This window comes from Alligator sinensis, unplaced genomic scaffold (assembly GCF_000455745.1).
Source record: "Alligator sinensis unplaced genomic scaffold, ASM45574v1 scaffold659_1, whole genome shotgun sequence".
In the NCBI taxonomy this organism is placed as follows: domain Eukaryota; kingdom Metazoa; phylum Chordata; order Crocodylia; family Alligatoridae; genus Alligator; species Alligator sinensis.
Genome location: NW_005842265.1, coordinates 1459860 through 1486774, shown reverse-complemented (window position 1 = coordinate 1486774; position 26915 = coordinate 1459860).

Here is a 26915-nt window from a genome sequence, read left to right as displayed (position 1 = left end):
CTTCACAGTTCGAGTGGCCAAGGTCTGGAACGGGCTCCCAAGGGAGGTGGTGCTCTCCCCTACCCTGGGGGTCTTCAAGAGGAGGTTAGATATGCATCTAGCTGGGGTCATCTGAACCCAGCAGTCATTCCTGCCTACGCAGGGGGTCAGACTCGATGATCTATTGAGGTCCCTTCCGACCCTAGCATCTATGAATCTATGAGTCTATGTCACTTACCTCCCCTGGAGCCAGAGCCGTCCCTTGGGGGGACAAATCAGGGCAACCTTCCTGGGCCCTATGCTTTGGGGGGGCCCCATGGAGAGTGCCATACAGGCCCCACCAAGGGCACCTCTACTCCGTGCGGCTGCCAAACACTGCCAGCTTTGCACTCTGGCTGCTCACTGCCCCACCACGCGCTCTGTACTCCAGCCACTTGCCACCCCTCCCCCCCCCACCCTGCACACCCCTAGGGTCAGCTCTGCCTGGAGCCCAGTGCAGGTGTGGGCAACATGCTGGTGGTTCACTGTGATGAGGCAGTGCTTTCCATTCCTCCTCCTTTTCCTCCCCACCTTGTGCCACCACTGCTGCCAGGGCTGCTATATGCTCCCACCAGGCATAGCACGGGGCTGCAGGAGGAAACCAGTGGGATGATGTGGTGCAATGCTCCTGGGCCAGGGAGCAATGGAGCCATCAGTGCCTCACCAGGTCGGCCAGCAGAGCCAACACCAGCTCCCCCCAATGCAGCGCCTTCTGCATCCTCTGCGTTACCTCACATGGCTTTTCTCTTTCTCTTGTGTTGGGTCATGCTCTCCCTATGCCACAGCAGCATCATGGCTGACTAGTTCCTGTTTTCTATGCCTTACCCACCTCTTTCACTCTCACTCCCTGCTGGCCATAACCTGCCTCAAGCTGTCACTGTCTTCAACTATGTGCAGAAACACCACATAGGGGAGGGCACTGTATCCTGGGAAACTGGAGGACTTCAACTTGAGCAGCTGTGCAGAGTGCCCATACCTTAATTGAACAGAAGCTGGGTAGTGCAGATTAGAGATAATGCTGCCATGGAATGGTGTAACTTTGAGCCATATAACAAGTGCTTTAAGCCACTTAAAGGTATTAACACTTAGCCAGTTCTGGGGTTAAGAGTTCCAGGAGCTGCCCCAAACTAAAAGCCTTGTTACATGGTAGAGACTAACTCATTCAGAGCCAGGACTTTTATAAAGTTTGTAGCACTGCATTTATTGTTGTTACTAAGTTGAGTAGATGAATGAATTTATATTTCTAGTAAAATATGAAAAAACATCTAACACCATGGGCCAGATCTGGCCACCGTTCTGGATCCAGCCTGTCAAGCTGGAGGGCTTTGCCTGTGCTTCTGCTCATGCCAGGGCTGGGCAGTGAGGCCACTTGGGGCCAGGCAGCTGGAAGCTACATCTGTGTCACTCCTGCTTCTCCCTGATCCTCTCCCCTGTCTGGGCTGCAGAGTAGGCACAAATTCTAGCTGGTGGGGAGGTGGAAGGGAAGGAGGTAGAAAGAAGGGGAAGCAAAGTGGACAGAATCGAGCTTCCTGGCCTCAGCTCACTTTCCCACTGGTTGGAAGCTGCGCCTGTGTCACAGACAGTGAATAGGGCAGAGGTGGGCAATTATTTGGGCCTGCAGGCTACATAGGTAGTTTTGGTGAGCTGTTATGGGTTAGGTCAGCACTCTCAACCCCCTCCCCCATGTAACAGCTGACTAAACTCTGTGTCTCTGCAGTGCACTCAGCTGGGCACCTGGGATGGGGCTGTGGGTGGGCAAGGAGTGGCATCCAGGAGCAGGCTGGGTCAGCAGAGTCATGGCTGGTATCGTGATGCAGTGACAATGCAGGCCCAGGACCCATGGCAGAGCTGTTATCCCCTGCTTGTACATCCCTGTGACAGGCACAGGTTCTGTGGCCAGGGGCATGTGGGGAGCAGATCACAGCTCTTCCCTGGGTCCCAGCTCCATGCAGTCACTGCTCTGCAATCCCAGGGTCTCCATGGGGATTGGCTGGGACCCATGGGAGCAGGATGTATGGCCAAGCAGATGGGCTGGAGCCACAGGCAGGCCACCAGGGACCTGATCCTATGATACAGGCCATATTTTGCTCGCCCTGGCCCAAGTACAGGCAAAGCCCACAATACTAATGCACTGCCAAAATCTCAAGCCTGCATTGGGCCAAAGCTGGGTTGTTTCAGACCATGGTTTCTAAAGGTTGCCAACTGCTGCTTTAGACGTTAGAGGTGTTAATACCTTTGACAGTTTTAAAAGATATTTTTAAAAAGCTAATTGCCTGATATTCTCCCAGTGAAACTTTCTTTCTTTGGAGGAATAGCAGCCCTCATCAAATTAGTCCCACTCCAAAATGTCAAGTAAATGTATATGACCTTTGGATGTGCTGCAAGTCACTGGTCCTGGGCTATTCTGGGTGAAAATGATGAGTTGGTTCCAAAGCTGATGTTCCCTTACAGGGAATATTCAACCACCAAGCCCTCCTCACTTCAGTCATGAGTGCACTAGGCTGAGAATCTCCCTCAGTAACAGTATTTTCATCCAACTAACACAAGGCTTCAATTTGCAAGGAAGGCAAAGAGAATGTTGATCAAGACAGCGCAGGTTTGGATTGTATAGCAGAGTCCAAAAATAAGGGAGGGGGAAGGATGGGGAATTTGCAATTGGGTTAATGGAGTCCATTTTTCTAGTATTGAAATCTCTGAAGCTTTAGTGTTTTTTCCCAGATCTGTGTTTGTAGAGAGATTCATGATAATTTGTTGCACCAAATGAGCATAACGTTTTAGAAAGCAAGACACTTGAATTCAAAACATTGTCAATTTGTAAGAGACTTGCACTCCCCTCCAGTCAGCATATCACCAACTAACTGTAGGCTTGAATGCATTAGAGTCAGTTTGGTTGAAACTTTGTGGTAAACTCAAAGATGAAAAGGCAACAAATTATTAAAATTGTATCAGTGGTTAAGGGCAGGTATAAGAGAGCCGGAGATCTACCAGACTGGTTAATAGATTGCACCTTGACTACTGCATTTTGTTGTGGTCCAGGTACAAAATAGCTACATATTTTGGAAAACACATCTGTTGTGTCTGAAGAATAAATAAATCTAGACCATCCTGGTCAATACTCTAACCTTACTACTACATGAAGGATATTGAAATTTGTCACTTACAATGGATAATCCATACCATCAAGAGAAGAAAAGCTAGACCACAATAATATGTGCTCCTTGTGCAACAAATTTAACATCATCCATAGCATGCTTACCATCTGCCATGCTCTAACTGTAGCATGTTGGGGCCCCAGGGACAGCCATGACACCCCCAGTGGCTCTGCAACCATGCCTCTCTCTGCCTCTAGTGTGCTATTCCCTTCTGTCTCACCTGCCACACCTTGATGTAATAATAGGATTAAAAAGGAGGCTGCCCATAGGCCTTAGCATGAGCCCCAGTCTAGCTGAATCCCCACTGGTGGTTCCCAGCACCCTACTGGTCTCAATTACAATGTTCCCAGGCTCCTTGCTGGGCCTTTCTTGCAGGACACCTATAATCTTCAAAGCTAATTGCATGGCTCCATTCCTCTCCTACACCACACTCCAAGCATTGCAGATGTTGCTGTGTTGTTATACTCGTGTTGGGACTTCAGCCTCTTCAGCTGCCACCCCTTTCTTCTTAGCTAGGCCTTCTAGCCTGGACCCACTGTATTGGACCTGGCTTTGAGGCACCAGCTCTGGTCTAGCCCCTTTTGGGCACTGGGTCCCTGGCCTCGGTCTGGCTGTGCGCCCCTTGGATGCTGGGCCCCTGGCCCTTGTCTGGATCTGTGGCCACACTCTGGGGCCTCACACTGTGGGCTTAACACTCTCTCAGGCATGAAGCCTGCCCCTGGCAGGGCTCAAAGTGATCACATGTCCCCAGAGTATTAATAAGGCCTCCAAATCACCCTTTTAGTCCCAAACTCAGACCTCTGGCACTAAACTGCAACTCAAACAATAAGCCCCCGGGCTATAACATAAACAATTCCCTCTGGGCCCACCAACATCAACATAGAAGGAGAAACAGCCCTGTACTCCTTTAAGAGGGAAAACTTTCCCTCTTCTCTTGCCAGGATAACCTCCCTGCCTTGGCCTATATCCTTGTGAGCTCCTGAAGCCTCACTGGGGATCGAAACATGGCACAGCAGCCACTCCTGCATTCTCTTGGCCAGGGGCTCCTACCCCTGCAGCTTGCAGAGCTAGACTAACTTGCTAGCTCAGGCCCTGGTCTTATATACCTCCCACAGCCTTGCCAGCTTCCGGTCAGGGGACTATCCTGGGTTGCCTGCAGGTGCCTGCTAATTGGCCTCAATGCCTAGTTGTGCCTGCTAATTGGCCTCTGTGCTTAGTTGCTATGGTGCCCTACAGCTGCTGTGCCCTACCTGGCCTTCAGTGCTCCCTGTCTGGGCTGCTTATCTCCCAAAGGAACAGAGCGCCCCAGGCCCCATGACTGAAGCGAGGAGGGCTTGGTGGTTGAATACTCCCTGTAAGGGAACATCATCTTTGGAACCGGCTCATCGCCTTCACCCAGAATAGCCCAGGACCAGTGACTTGTAGCGTATCCAGAAAGTCAAATAAATTTACTTGACTTTTTAGAGTTGTAATACAGCTTTTTACAGCTGGCTCTAATTTAACCATTTTCAATCTTTGCCATTCATTGGCCCACCACTTGGGGACTGGAAATCTCATCTTGACTCTCTTCCCTAGGTGCTCTGGTGTACAGCTTTACAATTACCCTTCATGGCCTGTAGGTGTCAGGCCATAGCCTCAAATCTGAGGCCTCAGCCTATCTGGCACAGCTGTTCATCCCAATCTGCCACCTCCTCACCTAAGCTTTGGGGTGGACATAGGTGGTCAGAACCTGATATCTGGGCCTAGCCACATGCCAACTCCCTGAAACCAGAGTGGCCAGCCAGGGTCAGTTGACTCTTTATCCCTTCCTATAACCATCGCTGCCCCACCCCACCCTGGTCCCGCTCCCCAGTGTAGAAGAGGTGTAGCCTTGTACCCAGGTTGCCTCACCTTCAGCTTGTGCCTCAACTGACTTTCTGGCTACCTGCCCCAGTTTGCCCTGACCCTTTGGTTCCCTAATCTGACTCTGATTTCCTGGGTAAATGACCCGGCTATTCTCTTAACCCAATGCTCTTCCCAACCCTCTGGCTATCTGTTTCCCAGACAGATCTCCAAGCTTCCCGGCTCCCCTACATTCAGACTCTGCACACTTCCCTGGGTTCTCGGTTGCTTCTTCTGACCCTGGGTAACCCCTACACTTGGCCATCCATGATCTGGTATAACAATGGGTCTCTCTGTAAGCTATATTGGATCCTGCCTTCTATCTTGCCACTCACAAAAAATGCCATAAAACTGACCTGGCCTGCCACTTGTCTGCAGTGGCATACCTGTCAACAAGTCTAGCTCAATAAGTGCTTTCCAGACCTTTACACTACATATTTCTAGATGTGCTATATGCCTAGGGTGTTTTAAAAACTATTGTTGCCCCTCTTTCCAGATAAAGCAAATGTTGCAGCTGGCCCCAGGGGGCAGACAAGGAAACTGTAGCAGCATAGAAGACCCAGTGGCTAATTTGTGTGCAAATGGGCATCACGTATGCAGTCACTATGTTCAAGAACATGGCAAGTATGTCAAGGTGGTTTCCTTACCAGTTCTGCAAAACAGCAGATTTACTTCAGAGCAATATGTGGGATTTTTCAGGCCCATCTTGGGTACACAGGGCCTGGTCCACACTATGATTGTCTGTATTCTTGTTTTGAGGCTTGCCAGATCAGCCTGACCTTTACAGGTGCCTTGGGTCACAGTGAATAATGAAGTATGGGACAGATGCAAAAGAGGTAACAATCAGAACGAGGTTACTTAAACAAAATAGTGCCTGTCCCAATCTTGGCACAAAATGTCTGCCTCTTAGCATTGTGTTCATTGTCAAACTTTTAGAGATTTTTTTGACAGGGGCAACTTTACCTATAAGTATGAGTCAGTGTTATAGCATGTTGGGGCCTCTTAATTTATTCTTGTGGTGTTCAGAAAACAGGGACTCTGGTTACATCATTTAAAGAGCAACCAGAAAGAATTTCCGTGCAGCTCCATGAGGCTACAAAACTTATTTTCAGTTCAACCAAGCATGAAAGGTCTTCATATAGACATTGGGAAATGTTGAGTCAGCCCTCTGGCCTGCTATCAGTCTCTACAGTGTTATTCTCCAAAGGATAACTTCTTTAGGTTGCTCCCTTTCTCCCTACAAAAAACTCACACCTCCAAAAGAGGGCTGGCAGTGCTTCATCTCAGATGGAGACATCTCATCCTTACTGGCAGGGGTCAATACATTCCACATCCAGACCAATGGGAGGTGGTTTCCAGCTACTTTCAAGGGCAGGCTGACCCAAGCATAATAATTTCCTCATGTGCCTCAATCCTTATGGGAAATTTCATCCTAGAATAAACTTTCCAAATCAAACATGGATATATTGTCACAGTACTGGTTTCTGGACAAGAGAATGCATCACTGGACAAGATGTAGAGTGCTCAGCTAAACTTTGGAGTTGACAGGCTTCAGGCATATGCACTGGGAATACCAGATGCCAACAGTGTGCTGTCTTGATTGTGTGCTTCATCCATCCAGGAACAGTTACCATGCCTTTCAATGAGAACCATCAGGCAGTTGGAAACAAGGGTTTCCTACTCAGAAGGATTATGAGAATGGATTGAATAACAATTCCTATTCTCAAGGGCTGTGTTGAATTCTCCACCTTTTCCCAAACAAACATTGGCCAAGTGCTGAGAATCTAGTGCAGGGGTGGGCAAAATGGTGGATCCAGCAGCCCCTGCCCATGTCACTGCAGCTAGTTTCCATGGAGACCCCAGCAGTGGCAGTGCTGTGATAGCGCAGGGCCACGGTTTGCATGGAGACCAGTCCCAGCAGTGCTGCCAGAGTGCACTGCAGGGTGGGGAGCTGCTCTGTAACTGGGGCTGGGTGGTGATGGCGTGGTCCAGAGCCAGGGCAGAACCATAATGCGCTGCCTATACACCCCTGCCCAGGCATGAAGGCAGTGGATGTCAGCTCAGGAGTCAGCCTGGCAGCCCTCTGAAACCTCTCTTCTTAGGAGCTCTTTTCCCTCCAGCCCGCAGAGCTAAACTGCCTCCCTAGTCTCAGCCTTGGGCTTATATATCCACTACACCACACATCTGGGAGTCCTGCGCCAGCTGCAGGTGTCCAGCACCATACCTAGTCTCCTGGCGGCCCTGGTGAACTTTTAGTATCGGGCCCTCCTTCGCCAGAGATACTGATAATAATAATTTTTAAATTACCATTTTTGGGCTCCCCTTCTATTCAGGCCCTGGGTGGCCACCTGGTTCACCCATGCCTGTGTCTGGCCCTGCAGGTGTCATCCATTAGATTCCCAGGTTGGCCAAACTACTGCAGCAGTATCCCTCTTCTCCAGGCTAAGCAGTGTCCTGCAGTACTATTGCTACACTATGAGCACTGCAACTGGCACTTGTTGCACTTAGAAAGTGGGTTTTAAACCTAGTGCTCTGAGAATTGACACAACACATGGTTGATGAATAGCAGAAAGGCTTGTGTTAATAACTTCCAATAAACTACAAAACGAAATCACAGAAAAATACTATTTCCAAATATAAAACAAGCCATTAGTCCTTAGTATTATCTTAGCTGCACAGAGATCTTTACCCAATGCAGACAGGAAGCAGTTCTTGCACAGCCTCAAAGCGTGGATCCTTTACTTGTTGTCTGGGTGGCAGGATGGTTTCTTGTACTACACACACCTTGATGGCAGTCCTGTCTAGTTCTTATACTGTTAAATTGTATAACATCAAAGCATTTCTCCTTGATATTTGGCCAATTAGAGTCCAAACAAACAGGGAGAAAAAGTTTGATAATCATATCACAACTGTTAACTGCCTGGGTCCTGATTTGTCTAGGTATGAAGATTGTGTTTTTTTCTGCAGCCCCTGCAATTATAGGTCAGTCACAGGTAATGGGCCTTGAGTGGTCAGACAGGATGCTTAGAGGCATTTGTTACTGGACCTGTCTTTGGGTATTTGTTTATCAATGGGGAACATTTGCAGTAGCCTGTACAGGTGATGGTTTGTTTCCCAAACTCTAGACATACACTGAATGGTTCAGACATTTGTAGCAACCTATACATTAGATGTTTGTTGGGAGAAATGTGAGCAGGGTGTTTTTGACACATATAGGGCATCCTTCCTGTATTCAATGCACCTTTTACAGGTTTCCCTTGAGATGCATAGTTAGCCTTTTGTTTTCTTTAGCTGCTAGGTCAATTGAAATGCATATGTAGTTTCCTTGCCTTCACTGGCTCAGCTTTTCCTTTGGCTCTTTTAGGTTGGAACACACATGTGATGAGTGTGTCAGGACTCTACCTATACTTTTAACCATTTGCATTATTTTATGGCATCGGTCTGATATTGGGTACCACAAGCACTCCACTTTCTCAAGGCCTAATGGGTTGCAAGCCATTAGTGGAGTTTGATTTTCTTGTGGCAGTCTTGTTACCACAATCCAGTCTTGCCCCAGTCATTGTCTTGTACACTGTCCAAGCTTTCACAGTTTTCATATGCAGCAGCACTCTGCCACTTGGCCCACACTGCCCTGTTGCCTCACTGCTGAGTCCCTTATCCTGTACCGGGTGCCTGCAGCCTATCAGTCCCTTACTGCCTGGCCTTTTCTGACTCCTGGTAAGCAACTCCCTGTACCTGGGACTCCCTGTAGCTGTTTTCCACCCTTAAACAGAGTCTCTGGCTCCTGTTACAGTAAGCCTCTCTGATTGGTACAGCCACTCTCTTTTTAAAGGATGGCTCACAGGTGACTATTGATCACTTAACTTTTAAATTAAAGCATGCATGCATTAAGCTAGTACAGGAAGTGGAGACAACTAGCAGAAGTTTACAGTCATGATAAGCAGGTTTATTTCTCTATGGACCTGGCACAAGAGATAAATGGCTGACCTGTTGGATATTAAACCATTAGATTACTAGTCAGAAATTAGAGTTGTAATCATGCAATCAAAAAAGGTCCCTTATGGGTTTAATCTGCAAGGATTACTTTTAGGTCTATAACAGGGTTGTTACATATATGTGTTATGAAACACAGGAGTAAAGGATCAGCCTTCTGCTATTTAATTAAACATTTCTTGCTGAGTAATGATTCAATCATGTCCTTCACAAGTTTCATTTATTTCATTTTGTATATTTGCTATACCATCCGTGACTCCTTAGCAAACCTCTTAGGCTTTCAGAATCATGCTGTGCTGGTAATGTAGCTGAGAGGCATCTGGCACTTCTCAAAGTGCTTCAGTGGGGAGCTGGTCCAACCACTGAAATAGCATTTTAGTTCAATTTGCATTAAGAATGAAGACAGTGAGGTGGTTAACTTTCAAAACTGCCTCAGAAATGCTCCTGTATGTCTTGGAACCACAATGTACTGGCCAACATCAAACAGCATGATGATGTTAGGCTGTATCCTTTTCTCTGTGTAAGTCACTATATGCAGGATTCAACCCTGTTGGAGAAGGAAGAGGAGAGAGGAAAAAAGGGAAAACATGTTTTGACCAAATAAAAAAAAAACATGTTTGCTCAGGTATACACAAAGGCTAGAATGAGTTTTATAGCCTAGCTAATCTCTTCTGGCTGATTTTATTCTTTTAGGTATCAGCCAAATATAAAAAAAGCATGTATTTAAGCATGGAGATCTGCAAGTGACAAAGTGCCTTGCAAGCACAAGAGTGCTATTATTAACAAAGCAAATGCTGCTCTTGTCACACCACAATGCAGGTGTACCTTCTGCCCAGGCATTGGACTGAACTCTGGTCCAAGTATGTTTCCATGGTGTGATTACCTTATATGGCTAAAATTTGCATCTGTGTTTTTTTGTGTCACAAGGTTTCTGATTCACTTATTGTCCTGGATATTTCTAAGCAGATTCAAAGATATTGATGTCATGCAGCACTAGTATCAGAGAAGTGTTTATCTGCTTACAAGCATGGACCCATAGCAGCCTATACCAGAAATGCACCATAGGTAGTATAATGCTGGCAGAAAATACGATCATTTGCAACTCAGAGAAGCCTAACTAAAACATCTTACTGCATCCTGAGTCCAACATGAGACTCTGAGGGAGTGCAGCAGTGCCTGTGGGTGCTCAAACCTGAATGACTCAGCAGCATCTGACAATGCCAGAGTTCAGTCCAATGCCTGGGAAGAAAGTACACCTGCACTGTGGTGTGACAAGAACAGTTTGCTTTGTTAATAATAGCACTCTGTGCTTACAAGGCACTTTGTCATTTGCAGATCTCCAAGCAATTTCCAGTTATAAACCTCATTACCTTCATTTTACAGATGGCACAACTGAAGAACAAGAAACATAACTGCCTGATTTATGGGAGCTTGAAAATCAGACCATAAGTGACTTGGCTGAGCTCATGCAGCAAGTCAGTAATGTTCTTGGATACTGATGGAATCATCACAGCATGGGTGATTTTTTTTGTTTGGATTTTTTGCTTTTCAGTCCAGAATAATGGCTCCATTTCTACATTGCCTTGTTGATAACCAGGGGTGGACCCAGAGGGGATGTGGCAGTGTAGTCATACCTTGCTCTTTAGCTGTGTCACATGTGAGCTCTCATTGCAGGCTTTGCCTGGAGTTGCTGCTCTTACATGAACTTGGGACCCAGGGAATAAAAGTTGTTGTCACCCCTTGTCCCCTCCTTTTCCACGTTGCTGACTTCAGTTGGAAGAGGGAGAGGCAGGGAAGGGAGAACTACAGCATTGCTCATCCCCTGGTCTCCAGAGTCACTCAATAGAATAATAGAAAGTTAGGGCTGAAAGGGACCTCAGGAGGTCATCTAGTCCAACCCCCTGCTCAAAGCAGGACCATCCCCAATTAAATCATTCCAGCCAGGCTTTGTTGAGCAAGATCTTAAAAGCCTCCAAGGATGGAGATTCCACCATCTCTCTAGATAACCCATTCCAGAGCTTCACCACCCTTCTAGTGAGAAAGTTTTTCCTAATATCCAACCTAAACTTCCTTTGCTGCAACTTGAGACCATTGCTCCTTGTTCTGTCATCTGCCACCACTGAGAACAGTCTCGCTCAGTGGTTCCTAACCTTTTTTTGCTGTGGCCCTAAATTGGCCACCAACAGGACCTCCTGACCTGGCACCGTGGGGGCTGCTGGGAGCAGAGTGTGGAGGTGATGGCGGCTGGTTCCTAACCTTTTTTTGCTGTGGCCCTAAATTGGCCACCAACAGGACCTCCTGACCTGGCACCGTGGGGGCTGCTGGGAGCAGAGTGTGGAGGTGATGGCGGCCAGGGGCGGGGGAGCCACCATTGCCCCTTTGTGTGCAGTGGCCCCACCCTACCCGCCTACCCACCGCTCCCGGGCCAAGTGCATGAGTGTGCTTGTACATGTGTCGGCAGGCCCTTTGCGACCCTATTGAGGATCCCCCATTCCTGGATCTGCTACTGCAGTTAACTGCAAGGATTGTAAGTCTCCCATGGACAGGGTATAGGATATAAGCTCAGTAGCATTGGACAAGCCTTTGGTCTTCACTTTGGGCTCCAGAGCTATCTGAAAGGCCATAATGCTCATACGGCCTTGCTCTCGAGTCTACTGGGGTCAAAGGCAAAGCCCATGCAATAAACTAAATGGCTGCATGCTAGTGTAACTCACAAGCTTTACACTGCTGTGTGTTGAGGGGAGAGGGGGAGTTAGGCACAAAGAGGGAGAACCAGTGGGAGGAGAGACAGGTTTTGGCTGGTACTGTCTGTTTCTGATTCACACAGAGGGCAAGGCAGGACAACTGAAATAAAAGGGCCCAGAAGTAGGATGTGGAAGGTACTGGGTGTGCTTACAAGCTGTTTGTGAGTAGTGCAGGAAGTTTTCATGATGGGCAATCCACCTGGCCAATGTTCCCTCTAAGGATGCTATGTGCCTCCTCGCTCCTTGAGGCCATGCCGGGGGGGCGGAGCAGTGTCTTGGAGCAGGCGGAGCCTCACTCAGGGCAGGCAGCGGCTCCTCCCCAAGGTGAGGCAAGGCAGGGATGGAGGCTGGGGCAGGGGGCTGGCATGGGCTCTGCTGGCTCTGGGGAAGTGCTCCACTCCCCAGCCGTGACACAGGGGAGCGGAGCACTTCCCCGGAGCCAGTGGAGTCCACACCAGGCTCCCACCCCCACCTCACCTAGGAGCTGACCTTCAGCTCCTCCCCTGGTGTGCAGCCTTGAAAAGGCTGTGCGCGGCCACACTTTTGTGTGCGGCCGCACACGCGCACCTTAGAGGGAACCTTACACCTGGCAGGTCACACTTAGTCTCCCACAGGGAGCTGAGCCAATCATTGGGGAAGGTCATAAAGGCAGGAGGCAAAGGTAGTTTGATAGAGTTGGCATTTGCTCAATACAAGCATAGGTGTCTCTGTCAAGAGACCTGGGTCCCAGTATCTACACCATGTTGGACAGAGACTACAGATTTTTGGCTAATCATTAGCTTAAGGCCTTACATGCTACTGGTTGTAGAGATCCCCAGACCGTTTGTGCACAGGATTCTGAAGTGTTTGCAAAATGACTAAGATTGCTATTCTTCTCCAGCTCTGAAGAGGCCAGGTGATTCACCTTGCATACTGTGGTAATCCTGTAGAGAGTAAGATAGCATCTATAAAAAGTTCAAGCAGAATAGTGTTTGTATATCTGTGTACCACAGTATGAAAGTGTAAATGCTGTGTGGAAACCTCATTTTGAAATTAAGCAGATGTAACATCAACATGAAGAGTAACAGCAGAATTACCGTCTAATTGCTTTGTTTACAAGTTAGGCATAATGTTCTGAATGCTCTTTACAGTGTTTTATACTATTGCTGTTTTCTTCATGCATCAAATGTTTCACTAAGGATAATTCTACATGGAGGAGGCAGCATATTGCTGCTGAGCTATTCCCCACTAAAGCCTGTCCATTTGCTTTTACACATGCTCCAAACCCAGAAGGGAGCCAATGAGGCTCCTTCTGGCTCCTCCTTAGATGCTGCTTTCAAACACACTGGAGACAGAGATCTCAAGAGTGGCCATCAAGGCCTGAACTGGAGCAGTTCAACTTCACAGCCATATTTCTAGGTTTGGAGCATATCAGCAGAACTGGGTGGGTAGGGCACACTCAAGGGCATCCCAGTCAAAGCATACTGCCACTATGGTGTATGTAGATATGCCCTTAGAAACAGTATGTTACTTTCTCTTTGAAGTTGGTAAGGAATTATTAACACCTACTTATCAGGGTTTTACATGCAGTAGCCCTGGGGTTGAACTCTGTGTAATGCCTTCTAAAAAGCCAGAATTCTGGTCTGTGCTCTAGCAGAGAGTTAAGCTCAAATTCAGTAACAAGGGTGGTATAATGGTTATGCATAATATTGCCTCTGTGGCCCCCTATCCAATTACAGGGGCACGTGAGATTTCATTAATCCTCAGCACAAAAGAAACCTAGAAGCGCTTCTATAGCAGCACAGATCATTTGTAACAGCAAGCTTAGCTAAATTACATTGCATAACTAATACTGGATGCATGTGCAAGGAGTTACAATTGGAAATTATTTTTTTAAATCAATTTTAGAAGAAGCTACTGAAACTCTGGCAAAATTGTTCTCAGGGTCAATGCTGGGAGGGTTTTGGGGGGGCAATAGCCACCCTAAAATTCATCTTAGCCCCCCTGTAGCCACCTCTTCCAGTGCTGCCCCGTCCAAGCTCTTTGCCTCCTCCCAGGCTGCCACCACCTGCCCCGCGCAACTGAGGCACCCCACTCCCGCCCACAGCCTGCAGAGGGGCAGCGCCTTAAGTGCATAATGTTAAAAAAAATGTTAAAGAAACCTAATAAGTATGTTTGGCCAGTAGATGTATAGTGCAGCCCACCCCCCCCAAATTTTCTGGCTAGCCCACCTCAGCCCCCACACTGGAAAGAGGATGGCACTGCCCCTGATTATTGTAGAGCAGATATGGTCATAGTAACCTCAAAAAGAAAAGTAGTAGTCTTTGAATTTGCTATCTGTAATGCTGCTCTAATAATAATTACCAATTATGCTGGAGCAAAATCACCATGTTTCCATTCAAGTTTAATCTTTATCAATATGACACCAATACTGAAGAAGAGCCAGTTCCTTTAATGGTACTATAATTTGATTTAGTTTAGAAATAGATGCCTGCAGTATCTGCCTTCTGAGCAACTGTGATCTGTGCTAAAGGAAAGTGTCTTGGTTTTTTTGTTGTATTGCTGGCTTGTTTAGTTTTTAAAGCCCAAGGTATCCTGAAAGGTCTTCAGGGCTTTCAGCAGTTTTCTTACAAAAACTATTGCTTCAGACTGTTTGTTTGTTTTATGCACCTAGCTAGCAATTTCTGTCGTTACTTATTTTGTCTCCTCCTACTCATACATTTCTGTTTTTCTTAACCTTTCTCCCTGTGCCCAAATTAATATCACTTTCTGTCTTTAAATCTCTCCTTAAAACCAAACCACTGATATTCTAGGGTCAATTTTTGTTGTGGGGTAAATTACTTCATTTACTTATTACCAAATTTAAAAATCTTCCACTTCAAGCTTTATACACATTTGTTTGGCATGTTACTCAGTGTGTATTTTGTTCCTCCATCCCATCCCTTCTGACATTTCACAATGTTATGTAAATATTAGAAAAAATAATACTTTCAATAAAGAATCAAGATGGGCTTGGAAGATTATAAAAAAATCCTTTGCAAGAAATCAATGTGAAAGATTCAAGTTAAGGATTTTGCCAGGAACTTACTAAAGAAAATAATGTGACACTGACAAGGATATGCAACATATCCCTAAAGTAACAGTCTTCTTACCTTTCTCTGAAACATCAGAAATTGGGCAATGGCAGAAATAGGAAACAGAACTTGACAAACCAATAATCTGATCCTTTATGGCAAATACTAAGAGGGGGAGAAAAAACTTGAAAAGCTTGTTAGCATTTGATGCAGTTTAAACAGAGAGATTTTGAAAAAGTAGGACATACTGTGAGATTAAGGATAAATGCAAGCAGTGAAAGCTATAGTAATTCAAAACTGCAGAAAAAATATCCACTGCTCAGAATAAAATCACTAACTGGGAGACAAAAACAAATCTGTCTAGCCACAGTCTTCCTGCTGGAGTGGGACAGAGCTCTTGTTACATGGAAGAAGGGTGAATGGTACAATGGCAGGCTTGGTCTGCGTTAAGGAGTATAGGTTTTGTTTGTGTGCTTCCACAAGTAAATTTGCTATGAAACAGAAAAACCCAGCCTTTCTGTTAACTGAGTAACAGTGCCTACCCAAGGCAGCATACGCCTTCAGCCAGCATACATACATAAAGGTGTCAGTACAATGCCAGTGTAGTCACTACATTTCTTCTGATGGTTCCAAAGGTCCTGCAGCCTCAGTCCTACAATGCCCTGATTTCCACAAGGGACAGTTCTCTAGTCCCAAAGTTGAGTTCTATTTGGCAGGATTAAAGCCTTCCGCCACCTCAGAAACTCCTGGTGTTTTGAAAATGCCTGGTTCTCTGCTAGCTCATGTTTGTGAACAGTTAGATTCAGCTTCATGCAAAGAGAGACCACAACCTGAATCTTGTGCTCCTGCTTGAAGCAGTTGAGAAATCCCAGATTGCTTCAGCCTGCAGGGAGATAGGGCTGCATATGAGCTGTGATGGGCAACTTCAGGGATAGGGATGTCACGGAGGAAACACAGGCCCAAAGAAGAGAAGCAATATCAGACAAAGGCAAGGGGTTGATCTGCAGCAAGCCTACCACAAAATGAGATGGCAGAACAGAAAATTTGGAGCTACCCTAGCAACTTGCTCGTGCAGATGCTTTCCATACCTGGCAGAAATCCTGCCACCACCACAGTCCTTGCTGTGGCCACCTCTTGGGAACAAGAAGATGTAATTTCTGAAGTGCACAGCAAGAAGGAGGTAGGAGACCACCAAAGATGAGGCAGAGTCCCATTGGAGAGCCAGGGGCTATCTGCACACACCACAGCCAGAACCAGACTCACAGGAGCCTAGTTTGGTACAGCGAGGAAGGGGAAGGGAGCTCAGGTAAATGCATGATTTACTAAGGTAATGTAAGAGTGATCTCACCCCCTCCCACTGCTGGTTTATACTGTGCTGTGCCTGGTTTCTTGTGATCAGACCAGAAGAAGAATGTCTTGCATTCAGAGGTGTAGGTTGTAGCCATGTTGGTCTAAGGACATAGTCAGACAAGGTTCGTTGGGTGAATCTGATATCTTTTATTAGACCAACTTAAATAGTTGGGAAAATAGATGCATTCAGAAGCTTGTCTAACTTTGTCCCAACTTCATAGTTGGTCCAATAAAAGTTAGTGCCCTAAGAAATACTTGCCTCTCACATGATTTATTAAGTGCATGTTTTGAAATTTGCTTTGATGCTTACCTTAGCATTTCAAAATGATGCCCTTTTGCATGGCCTGTGGATGAAGAAATATATTTTTAAAGCTGCAGTTTTCTTTTACAGATATCCACAAAATAGGAAATAAGATTAAATTTGAGGCACTTGACAGAATTTTAAATATAACAGACCAGAAAGCCATCCCCCTGCAAACAAAGGGATAGTGTGATCTACCTAAACTAGCATACCAAAATAAACTACATGGGCATGTGAAGACAAAATGAAATTTCCCATTTACGTTGATGCAGCTATGTTTGTGTTGGCATGACCCGGGATTTCCCGCTGCTTTAAAGTCCATTTAGCATTTTAAATTAATACTACTCGGAGATGTTTTAATTTGTGTCGCTTTCCAGTTACACCATTTCAACTGTGGATTTTGTTCGTGCAAACAGCCAATAGACTCCAAAGACTGCTAATTAATCCCCTTCGCCATGAGGGGACACTGCCTTCCAGCCTCTAGCCAGTAGGTGCCGCTGTGAATATCCCTTTACAAGAATTTAGATGACAAGAGAAATAGTAGCAGTATGTTTGACCATGTGTTGTTGTTTTTTAAGCAAAAACATTGCAAACATGTTAAAGGCAGTGCCCCAGTTCACACAAATCACTTTCCTACTGTGCTAAGGTAGAGGAGAAAAAAAGAAGTAGAAGCAGTGTGGTATTTCTGGCTTTGGCACTTTGCTTTCCTTTGTCTTATGAAGCTAGGCAGGATAGGCAATCCTTGTTTTCTTGTGAAATGCTTCATTCTTCACTTGATCCTTGAGAGTCACAACCTCAATAGCCACTGAAAAACTGGCCCAGATTAAGGAAACAAAGCTGACATTTAAGGGCTGGCATATTCTTTGAGTTTCTCCACTCCATTGAGGAAACAGCTGGAGGGAATAGGGATATGAGGGGCAGGACTGAATGAGTAGCATGCTGCAAGAGAGCAGGACAGAGAGGCGCACAAGGACATCACCAAGCTTCATAGGGAAATCCCAGTGTCAAAAAAAAAACCTGTGCCAGAACAAAGTGGGATGGCACACGTGGTGGCACACGTGGTGTTGCCTGAAACTGAAACCTTGCCAGTCAGCACCATGGTCTAACTGCTGGCCAGGCTCTGTGCACCCGGATCACCACTGCTGCATCCCAGGATGCCCCCAGGTGCTGGCCCCAGCCTCCCCTACCCCACGTGGGACAACATGCCATGGACCAGAGTGTACATGCAGGGGTGTTTTCTGGGGACAGCTAGCAGCTGCACAAATACGTGTCATTTGTTCCCAAGGAACACACATTCCTACCCCTGGCGTGACACCCAAAGGCTAGGGACAGACATTACACATAAACCAGTTTAAGTGATCAGAAACTTGTTTAAACCTGTAACAGAACAGATGTTCAATGCACATAAACCAGTTTGAAAATGGCTGAAACTGATTTGAGATAAACCTGGTTGAATATAGTATCAGACTTAACTGATTTGGCTCAAACCAGTTTATGCACTGTCTGTCCCAGACCTCTTGCTGGTTTAAGATAAATCAGATTCCCCCATCATCCCGGCATGCTCTCTGAGCTGAGCGAACCTCTCTGCTCCACAGCATGGCCGTCCCCTTCCCTCTGCTCCCTCACTGGAGCTCCAGCAGAGACTGCAGGTGTCTGCTTGGCTTCTCCCTGCTAAACAGGGATTATTCCCTCGGCCCCTCTGCCTTACACGGCTCAGCATTAGCTAGCAGGCCACATGCTGGCTACAGTCTGTGCTGTGGGAGACGACAAAGGCAGACAGGCTTTTTGGAGTTAATCAATAGGTAGCTGGTAATGTCCTTCCTTGGAAAAGCTGTTCAAGAAGAACTTGAACTAATGGAGAGAGGCTTTGTTTCCTTAATGGGTTTATAAACACCGAGTTAGGGATGATAAACATTCCCTGCTGGGATGCTGGGGGTGGGGAGAATATCAGAGCATCCTGCCAGGGCTTGGCCATGCCCCACCTCAGCTCAGCTCTGTGTAAGGGAAGGGAGGGCTGCTCTAGCACCCCCGGCTTCTAGCTTGAACCACTGCAGGCATGTGCCTGAATTTTTTCAGTCCAAAGAGGATGTCTGTACGGTTACAAACCGGTTTAGCCTAGCCAGGTTAGACTAACCTGCAAAGATTGAATCAATTTAGGCTCAGGCGTTTTGAATGTCTGTCCCTAGCCATAGGGAACAAACTGAGACACTACAGACTTTTCTGGCATGAAAAGTCCCATTCCCTTATGGAGAAAAAATAGTAGAAGGGTCAAAAAACCCTCTTGGCTAAGCAGGGAAGTTGCAGCCCCCCTACACAAAAAGAAAGAGGCGTACAAACAATGGAAGCTTGGGACAGTCTGTAAGGAAGACTACTTGACAATGGCCCACACTTGTAGAAACCAGATTAGGCAAGCTAAGGCAGAAACCAAACTAAAACTAGCTACAAGAATCAAGGACAACAAGAAGTCCTTCTTTAGCTACACAGGGAGTAAAAGGAAAACTAAATGTTTTCAGGGGTTGGTACTTGGCCCAGTACTGTTCAACATCTTCATCAATGACCTGCATGAGGGGGTGAAAGGCCCATTAGCCAAGTTCGCGGATGACCCCAAGATATGGGGTTGCACAGACACACTCGCAAATAGGCTGGCAATGCAATGCAGTAACTGCTAGGACCAATACAACTCTGGCATGCATCAATCAATGCATCACCAGTAAAACCAAAGAAATGATTCTCCTGCTTTATTAACACTGGTGAGGCCACAGCTGGACTACTGCATCCAGTTCTGGGTGCCGCACTTCAACAAGGATGTGCTAAAGCTTGAGAGAGTCCAGAGAAGGGTGGGCCACCTGTATGATCAAGGACTTGCAGGTTGAGAGGGGACCTGATTGTGGCTTACTGCTATATCAGAGGCATACATCAGGGGCTCGGTGAACAACTGTTCACCAGGGTGCCCTGGGGGAAAACTAGAAACAATGGCCACAAACTCCTGGAAGATAGTTTCAGGCTGAACATTAGGAAAAGCTTCTTCACAACTAGGGTGTCCAGACTATGGAACAAGCTCCTCTCAGAGGTGGTGCAATCATCTACCCTAGAGGTCTTGAAGACTGGATGATCATCTGGCTGGGGTCACCTGACCCCAAATCTCTTTCCTGCTCATGCAGGGGGCTGGACCCGATGATCCTTCGGGGTCCCTTCCAGCCCTATGATTCTATGATTCTGGTGTCCAAAGGCAATCTCTATGGCTCCACCTGTACCCCATGAAAAATGTCATGTTTTCATGAGGCTTACACCCTCCAACACCAAATACCAATGGAAGGTGTAGTATTTATTATAATTCTTACTATGTCCCTTTGAGCCTTATAGACTCCAAAAGAGGTAAAAACTCAAAGGGAAATACTTGACTCTTCTATTGATCATGTTTTCCAGAGTGGGAGTGATGATATTGGAAAGGATTGAACCTAAAGGTACACTAAGAAGAGGAATGATGACAAGTACTGGGTGAATTAACTTACTAGATTTCTTACATACCTTCTAAGTATTTCATAGATTCATAGATTCACAGATGTTAGGGTCGGAAGGGACCTCAATAGATCATCGAGTCCGACCCCCTGCATAGGCAGGAAAGAGGGCTGGGTCTAGATGACCCCAGCTAGATGGTTATCTAACCTCCTCTTGAAGACCCCCAGGGTAGGGGAGAGCACCACCTCCCTTGGGAGCCCGTTCCAGACCTTGGCCACATGTTTGATACTTATTTGTTATTAGCTGTCTCTTTATATACATAGTATATTCATATATATATACATAGTATATACATAGTATATTCAAATTTTAAAAATTGCACTAAGCAGAAGAGGGCCAGAATACACTGGTCTGGAATTGCCCCTTACACAACAGAAAACATGAGAAGTGTAGCATGAAAACTTTGGGGTACTTCTAGAGACAATTAATACAGATGTCCTTAAGGGAGACAAAGGCAAAGCATGTCTTATATTTACTAGGGACACATACTCTTCTCCATTGGTAATGCCTGCAACAAAAGAACTAGGTCATCTTTATCTTCAGTGATTCTCAACCATGCTACCACAGTTCCTTTTAAGGGTACCATGGCATGCTGCGCAATATTAGTAGTTAAGTGTGCAAACACCTATGCATGATTCACAAGATAACCCCAGAGATTTTAAATAGGAATCCATAGTGTCAAAACTATTCAAATCTGTTGTGGTCTTTCTAAGTCCCTTAAAGCAGAAGAATTGCTCTATTATTTTTCCATAGTCAAAAAACAAGTGAAAACTAAGAGGTGGCATTTTCCAAAGGGTGCTTTGCGTCTGGCAAGGTTGAAAACCACTGTCTTAGTCTGTAATAATACTAGGGTTTGAGTGGGACCACAAGAACTCCAAGCATCTGACCTAGAGTTGAATAGAAAAGCAGAAGACAGTTTATAAACAAACCTAACTAAATAAAGTAATCTAGCTCTCAGTGAGACAAAGGGAAAATAACTGGCCATTCAGCTGATTCCTCCTTGCATGTAGTACAAACCTGTTCATTAAGTTCAATGCTGAAGTCAGCAGAAATGCCGAGCACAATAGCAGACCTTAAATATTTTTTCTTGTATTTGGAAAATTGTGGTTGTTTTTTCTGCTATAAAATACACACATGCACACACACACACACACACACATGCATGCATGCACATGAATATGAATGCATGATCTTGAATATCTTACACAGAACCTTCACATCAAACAGACCACAAAACTAATAGTCCCTTTTCCCATACAGTTCTGATGCTAAATACTTGAAAAACTGAGCTCATTATAGGCATGAGCTGTATCAGATGGAAATTGCTGAACTAGAAGTAGTTCACAGGAAAACATAAAAAATTATAGAGAACTATTGGATCTGACTTACAAGGAAAGATAAAAAAGCTAAATATATAAAGCTTTGCTAAGAAATAACTAAAAGAGGACATAGGAGTCTATAAATAATAAAAAGGGATAAACACTAGGATGGGAGAATAATTGCTTGTAGTGTTACATGGACCAAGAATAATAAAGGGATGAAATGAAGAAAAATAAATTATTTGTTGAATGTCAAGAGAATTAATGAAGATTAAGCTACTGTGAACTGAGATCATTTAATTTCTGAATAATTGCATACACACACTGGTTTAACATTGTCTAAAGCTATGGACTGACCTTATATTTGTCGTGTTATATATGCCCTTGCTTATACAAAAAGTGGGTGTATAGATGCACATCTCACCAGTCAGAATACAAAAAATGGTGAATGTGCTATAGAAATATTCCTGTTTGAAGCAGGGGTATTGGTCATAGCCATGTTGGTCTAAGGACATAGGCAGACAGCAGTCTGAAACAGGAACCTTGTTGTAGTGCTACATTTTCTCCCTCCCTCTAAGATGGGAAGGAGGGAGAATGGCTTGCTCTATGACAGCCCAGGGTGGGAACAAAACTGAAGTCCACCCAGGACTAAGGGCTGCAGCTCTGCTTGATGTAATTGGCTGTCACAGAGTCCACTACTCTGAGCCTGGTCTCTGGGGCAGCAGAGAGCTCTCTTGCCCACTGGCTCACAGTGGGTGGCAAGCTGTCACAAAGCCTACTCCTGCCCTAGTCTTAGAGGACCAGCAGCTTTGTTTGCCATGGCAGCAGAAACCACTGCTGCCACTACCACAGAAGCAGTGGGGACTGCTGGTGCTGACAGCAGCAGTAGCAATTACGAAGTAGTGGTCCCATATCTCCAGTGTGGGAAAAGGCAAGCTGTCACTGATTCAGCTCCTTGGCAGGCTTCCACTGTGTGCTGATGGGAACAGAATAACAAGCCCATTTTGCCCCCTGGCTGAAGATCTTACCTCTGTTGCAACTTTGGGGCTCTCCAGTCAGGGAGCCCTGAACATATGAACACTTTGCATAGCACTGTATTTCTGTAGCATTACAACATACTGCAGTGTTTGTAGCACTACTGATGCATGTCTGTTCATGGCCTAAGTGCTTGGAGCTAAATCCTATTTCACTTTATGTGCCAAAATGGTATGTTGGCAGCCATGTAACTGAAGTTTTCTAGCGCTTACATACAGCTCTTTTGATGCAAGTGTGCAGGCACCTGCTGTGTGTGTTCTGGAGGGCAGTATTCTGGCTGGGTAGATACACAGCAAACTACTGTTGCCCAGGCATCTGTGTAAGATTGTGTAAGTCCCAACATTTTAGCAGGGCAAATGCTATCTAAAACCCTTTCAGAGAAATGGGTGTTGCTCTGGCTAGGAATAGGCTCTAATTTCTAGCCTAGGCTCTTGCTCTCTCTGGGGCAGAAACTTTCCCAGTGTTGTTTATCTAAATCAGTGTTTCCCAAACTTTTGATACCTGGGGAACATTTTGCCTGGATTAAAATTGGCAGCACATTTGGCTCACCAGTCCATGAGCCAAATCAGTTCCTCGAGCCCGACCCCTCTGTATGAAGCTGGCATAGCTGGGCCTTGATCCCTCTGCACAGGGATAGGCTGGTCAGAGCCCAATCCAACCCATTTTTGATGGCACATTTCTGCCACACTTGTGACATACTAATGTATCTCAGCACACCCTTTGGGAATCACTGATCTAATAAATAGCAGGTGAAGGTGCAGTCGATCAGAGTTGGAAAGATGTCTTGAATATGTTGAACTATAGCCTGGTGGCAACAGCTCTTTGCTGCTAAAGGAGAAGATTCAGATTCAAACCTCCTCTATGTGGGGGGGTGGCCTAGAACCTCAATCTTCCACTCCATGGACATTGGGTTAAAACAGTGGTCTCCAACCTTTTTAAGCAGGAGATCACCGTTGACGTTTAAAAGCATCCCATGATCTGTGAGCCACCACCACTCCCCCTGCCAGCAGGTAAGTCTGCGGGGAGGGAAGAGTGGGGCAGATCGAGAAAAAATTATTTGGGGGAGCGCGCCTCCCCAGCAGGTAATTCCAACCCAGCCGGGGCCCCACTCAACTTACCCCTGCTCCTGCCTCTGTGGCATTGTCCTTCACCGTGGGGGCCTCGATCTAGCCCTGGCCCCTCCCCTCCCACAGACTGACCTGCTGGGCTGGGGCACGTGTGTGCATGCATGTGGGCACTCAGCCCCCCGTCCGAGCCTCAGACTGACTCCAAGAGCCTCCGAGATCTACCTCAAGAGACTCTGAGATCTACCAGTGGATTGAGATCCACTGGTTAGTGACCACTAGGTTAAAACATGGGAAGGTTGCTGTCCACCTTCTCCTCTATTTTACTTCCACCACGTACATGTGGAACACGCAAGGCAAGTCTGTTTCACCCCAGAGTGAAACAGAATCCCAAACTGGGTATAACTGCAGTAATGCAACCGCACACATGCCATTAAGGCTTCAGCCTTAATGTTCCCTTCCCTTCCAATTTGGTTGCTTCACACAGCTGACTTTACTAACACTTCAACCATCATGAAATATTAACATGAGAGTTTTAAGAAATATGTGAAGAAAATAGGAGGGTGACTTTCTGGAATACAACACAACCCCCACTAGCTCTAGTGCCTTCAGAGCAAAATATAAAACATGGCTTCATTCTTGCTCCCCTGAAATAACGTTTTCTATAAACAGTCACAACATTCCTATGATGCTGCATTGATTAAAACCATTTGAGCATCTGTCCCTGTCCAGAATTGCCAACCCACACGCTCAGCAATTATGAGTGAAAACACAAAATCAATAGTAAAATCCTGGCCTATTAAAATACATGGGAATGTAAGCATGCACTTCAGTGGAGCAAGAATTTCACTCCATGTGATTGGTTTAGAAACTAGGATATTTTTAAAAATAGTATATTTTGATCCATTCCTTTATTGCCTTGTTTTTAGTCTTTAAGGTTCATATGTTCAAAGTTTTCTTTCACAAATAGAAACACTTATTTTGTATTTGTTTATTGAAATGGAAGTCGAGCTTTTTACATAATCACAAGACTCTAAAAACAAAAACTTGAGACTCATGCTAACACTAAGAGGAATGGGAAAATGTTGCTTAACATTTGTAAAATACTTAAATTCTATTATGATGAATGTTGTATAAGAACCTAAAATGATAGGGAGATTATAAAAAAAACATGTATCAATGAATACTAGAGCGTAATTTATTGTCAATACAATTTAAAGGAGGGTCTAATGCCAATTTTAATGCAGTCTTTTACTCAGATACACCTGAGAATAGGAGTATCATTCTACTACATGCATAAGTTGTTACTTCACAATTAAGTTTATTTCTAAATTTGTACACACTTAGAAAAAATTCAAATAAATTTCATGGTACATTTTTCAGAGTGTGGGTATTAATGATAGTGTCTTCCTCGTATTCGAGCTGGATAATTATATCCTACTGGGATACGGTAAATTCCTCTTTGTTCACATAGATATGGTATTCTTTTTTTCTGTCTTACATTGTTGTGTTGCTGTGTGCTATTAAGCAGCTGCTGCACCTGCCCTACAGATGACTTTCAGTGTGGAGCTAAGACATTCCTATATATAATGGGGGCAATGGTAATTCTAGTCTTCCTGCAGTAAATATGCCACTACTGTTAATAGACCAGCATAGTCCTGCAGTGAATTTATGAAAGCACTGCATAGCATAGATTAATGGGTTTCTTCATTACTCCCTCAGCAGGGCTGTAGTAAAAAGCTCTCGCATCTTCAGTGTTTTTTACTTAGGGGTAGGTGATAAAGCAGCCATAGGATATGGACAGATGAAACAATAATGAATGGCTTTAAAAGGGTGGAGGTCTAGCCAAGCATCAGGTGATCTTTGTTAACTGTTCTGAATGTCTGCTATATCTTGTGGCAAGTAGAAACTAAACCAGGGCTGTTTGTCTCTGAATGAAACAACTGCTGAATTGCTTCCGTGTTCTGTGGGTAGAGGACACAGGTACACCCACTCAGCTTGCTGTTAATAAGTCCTTCCCCTCTTTTAACTCAGTATAATTGTTTAGTCTGTCCTTGTCTATCGTCTGATTTTTTTCCTGGTCCTGCCCTCATTTATACTTGTTGGGTGCCAAGTAAAGGAGGCCTCATAGCTCAGCAGTGGTGTGCTAATTTTTGGCAGCATTTGGTCACAAGGAGTTTCTATACAGGTGGCATGTTTCAGAAACAGTTGACAGATGTTTTAAGTAAATACAAATAAAAGCAAGAAGACTCAATACCTCTTCCCTTTCGAATCAATAGAAATCACTTTATCCTGACGTTATTAGTGTAGCCCTGTTTCTGGTGTTCTTGCAACTACATCAATACCGCAAGAGCAGCCTGGCATACAGAAGGGGCTCCCTCCAGCTGGAACATCGGTGCAGAGTAGCATTCAGTGGGCCCTTTTTCAAAGTCCTCCTTCTTTACACACTAGATGCTTTCCAGTCAGTGCATGGTAAGGAGTAGGTGCAGTGCCTTCCTCCTTTCCCCCTAATAATTCCTTCTGAGAACACACTTTTCCCCTGAGCTTTACAAAACCTAATTCATGGCGGTAAATGGGGGCGGTAAATGGAGGGGGACGTACCCCCCCCACCCATAATTAATTATTATAGCAGGTTCCCTGTTCCCCTTAGTCAGAGAGACATTGGCTCTACATGGGGATCTCGGCACAGTGTAGACACTCCTTTCAAAGCAGATGTGCCACAAATGCAAATCCAGCAGCTGGGGCAGCTGCCAGTTGTTCATACCCCAGTGCACTGACTGGGCTCATTTTGCCTCATTTGGCTTCCAGGGTCCACAGGAAAATGTACAGACATTCACCTTCCCAATAGAAATGTTCCCATGAGTGATTTAATCCTGGTTGTTCCCAGCTTTTTCTCCCTTTGGAGTGGCCAGTTTTGCTTAGGGGGAAAAACCCCGAACATGTGCACAGTTGGGGTCCCCCTGGGAGAGCAGCCACTCTCCCCACAGAAACGCAATGGCTGTAGGTGGCTTCTGGGTGCCCAAGTGATGTGGGTGCCTCGGTGTCCACAGATGTTGGCGTTGGTTGTAGCTGTGTTGGTCTAAAGACATAGGCAGATGAGTTTCTTTGGGTAAATGGGATCTCTTATATTGAGCAAAGGGAGCCTCCATTTCAGAGCAAGTCAGAGGAGCGTTGATTGCTGAAACGGGACCTGAGGTGCGTAAATCACTTGGCATCACCTCCCCCGGGGCTCTGTCCCACGCCCTTACACCAGGGCAGAGACGAGAACACACACTACCACCACAACTGTTGTCCAGGGCCGTTATTTGAAGGTGCCGCGGGGGGCGGGGCGGCGGGGCCGGCCCCCGCGCGCTGATTGGCTGGTGCGGCGGAGAGGCGGCTCCTCCCCCCGGCGCGGCTGACAGGGGCGCAGTACCGCCACCGGGGTGCTCGCGGTTGTTGCGTGAGCTGCGAGCTCGGCTCTCGCGCCGGCTGCGGGTCGGGGCC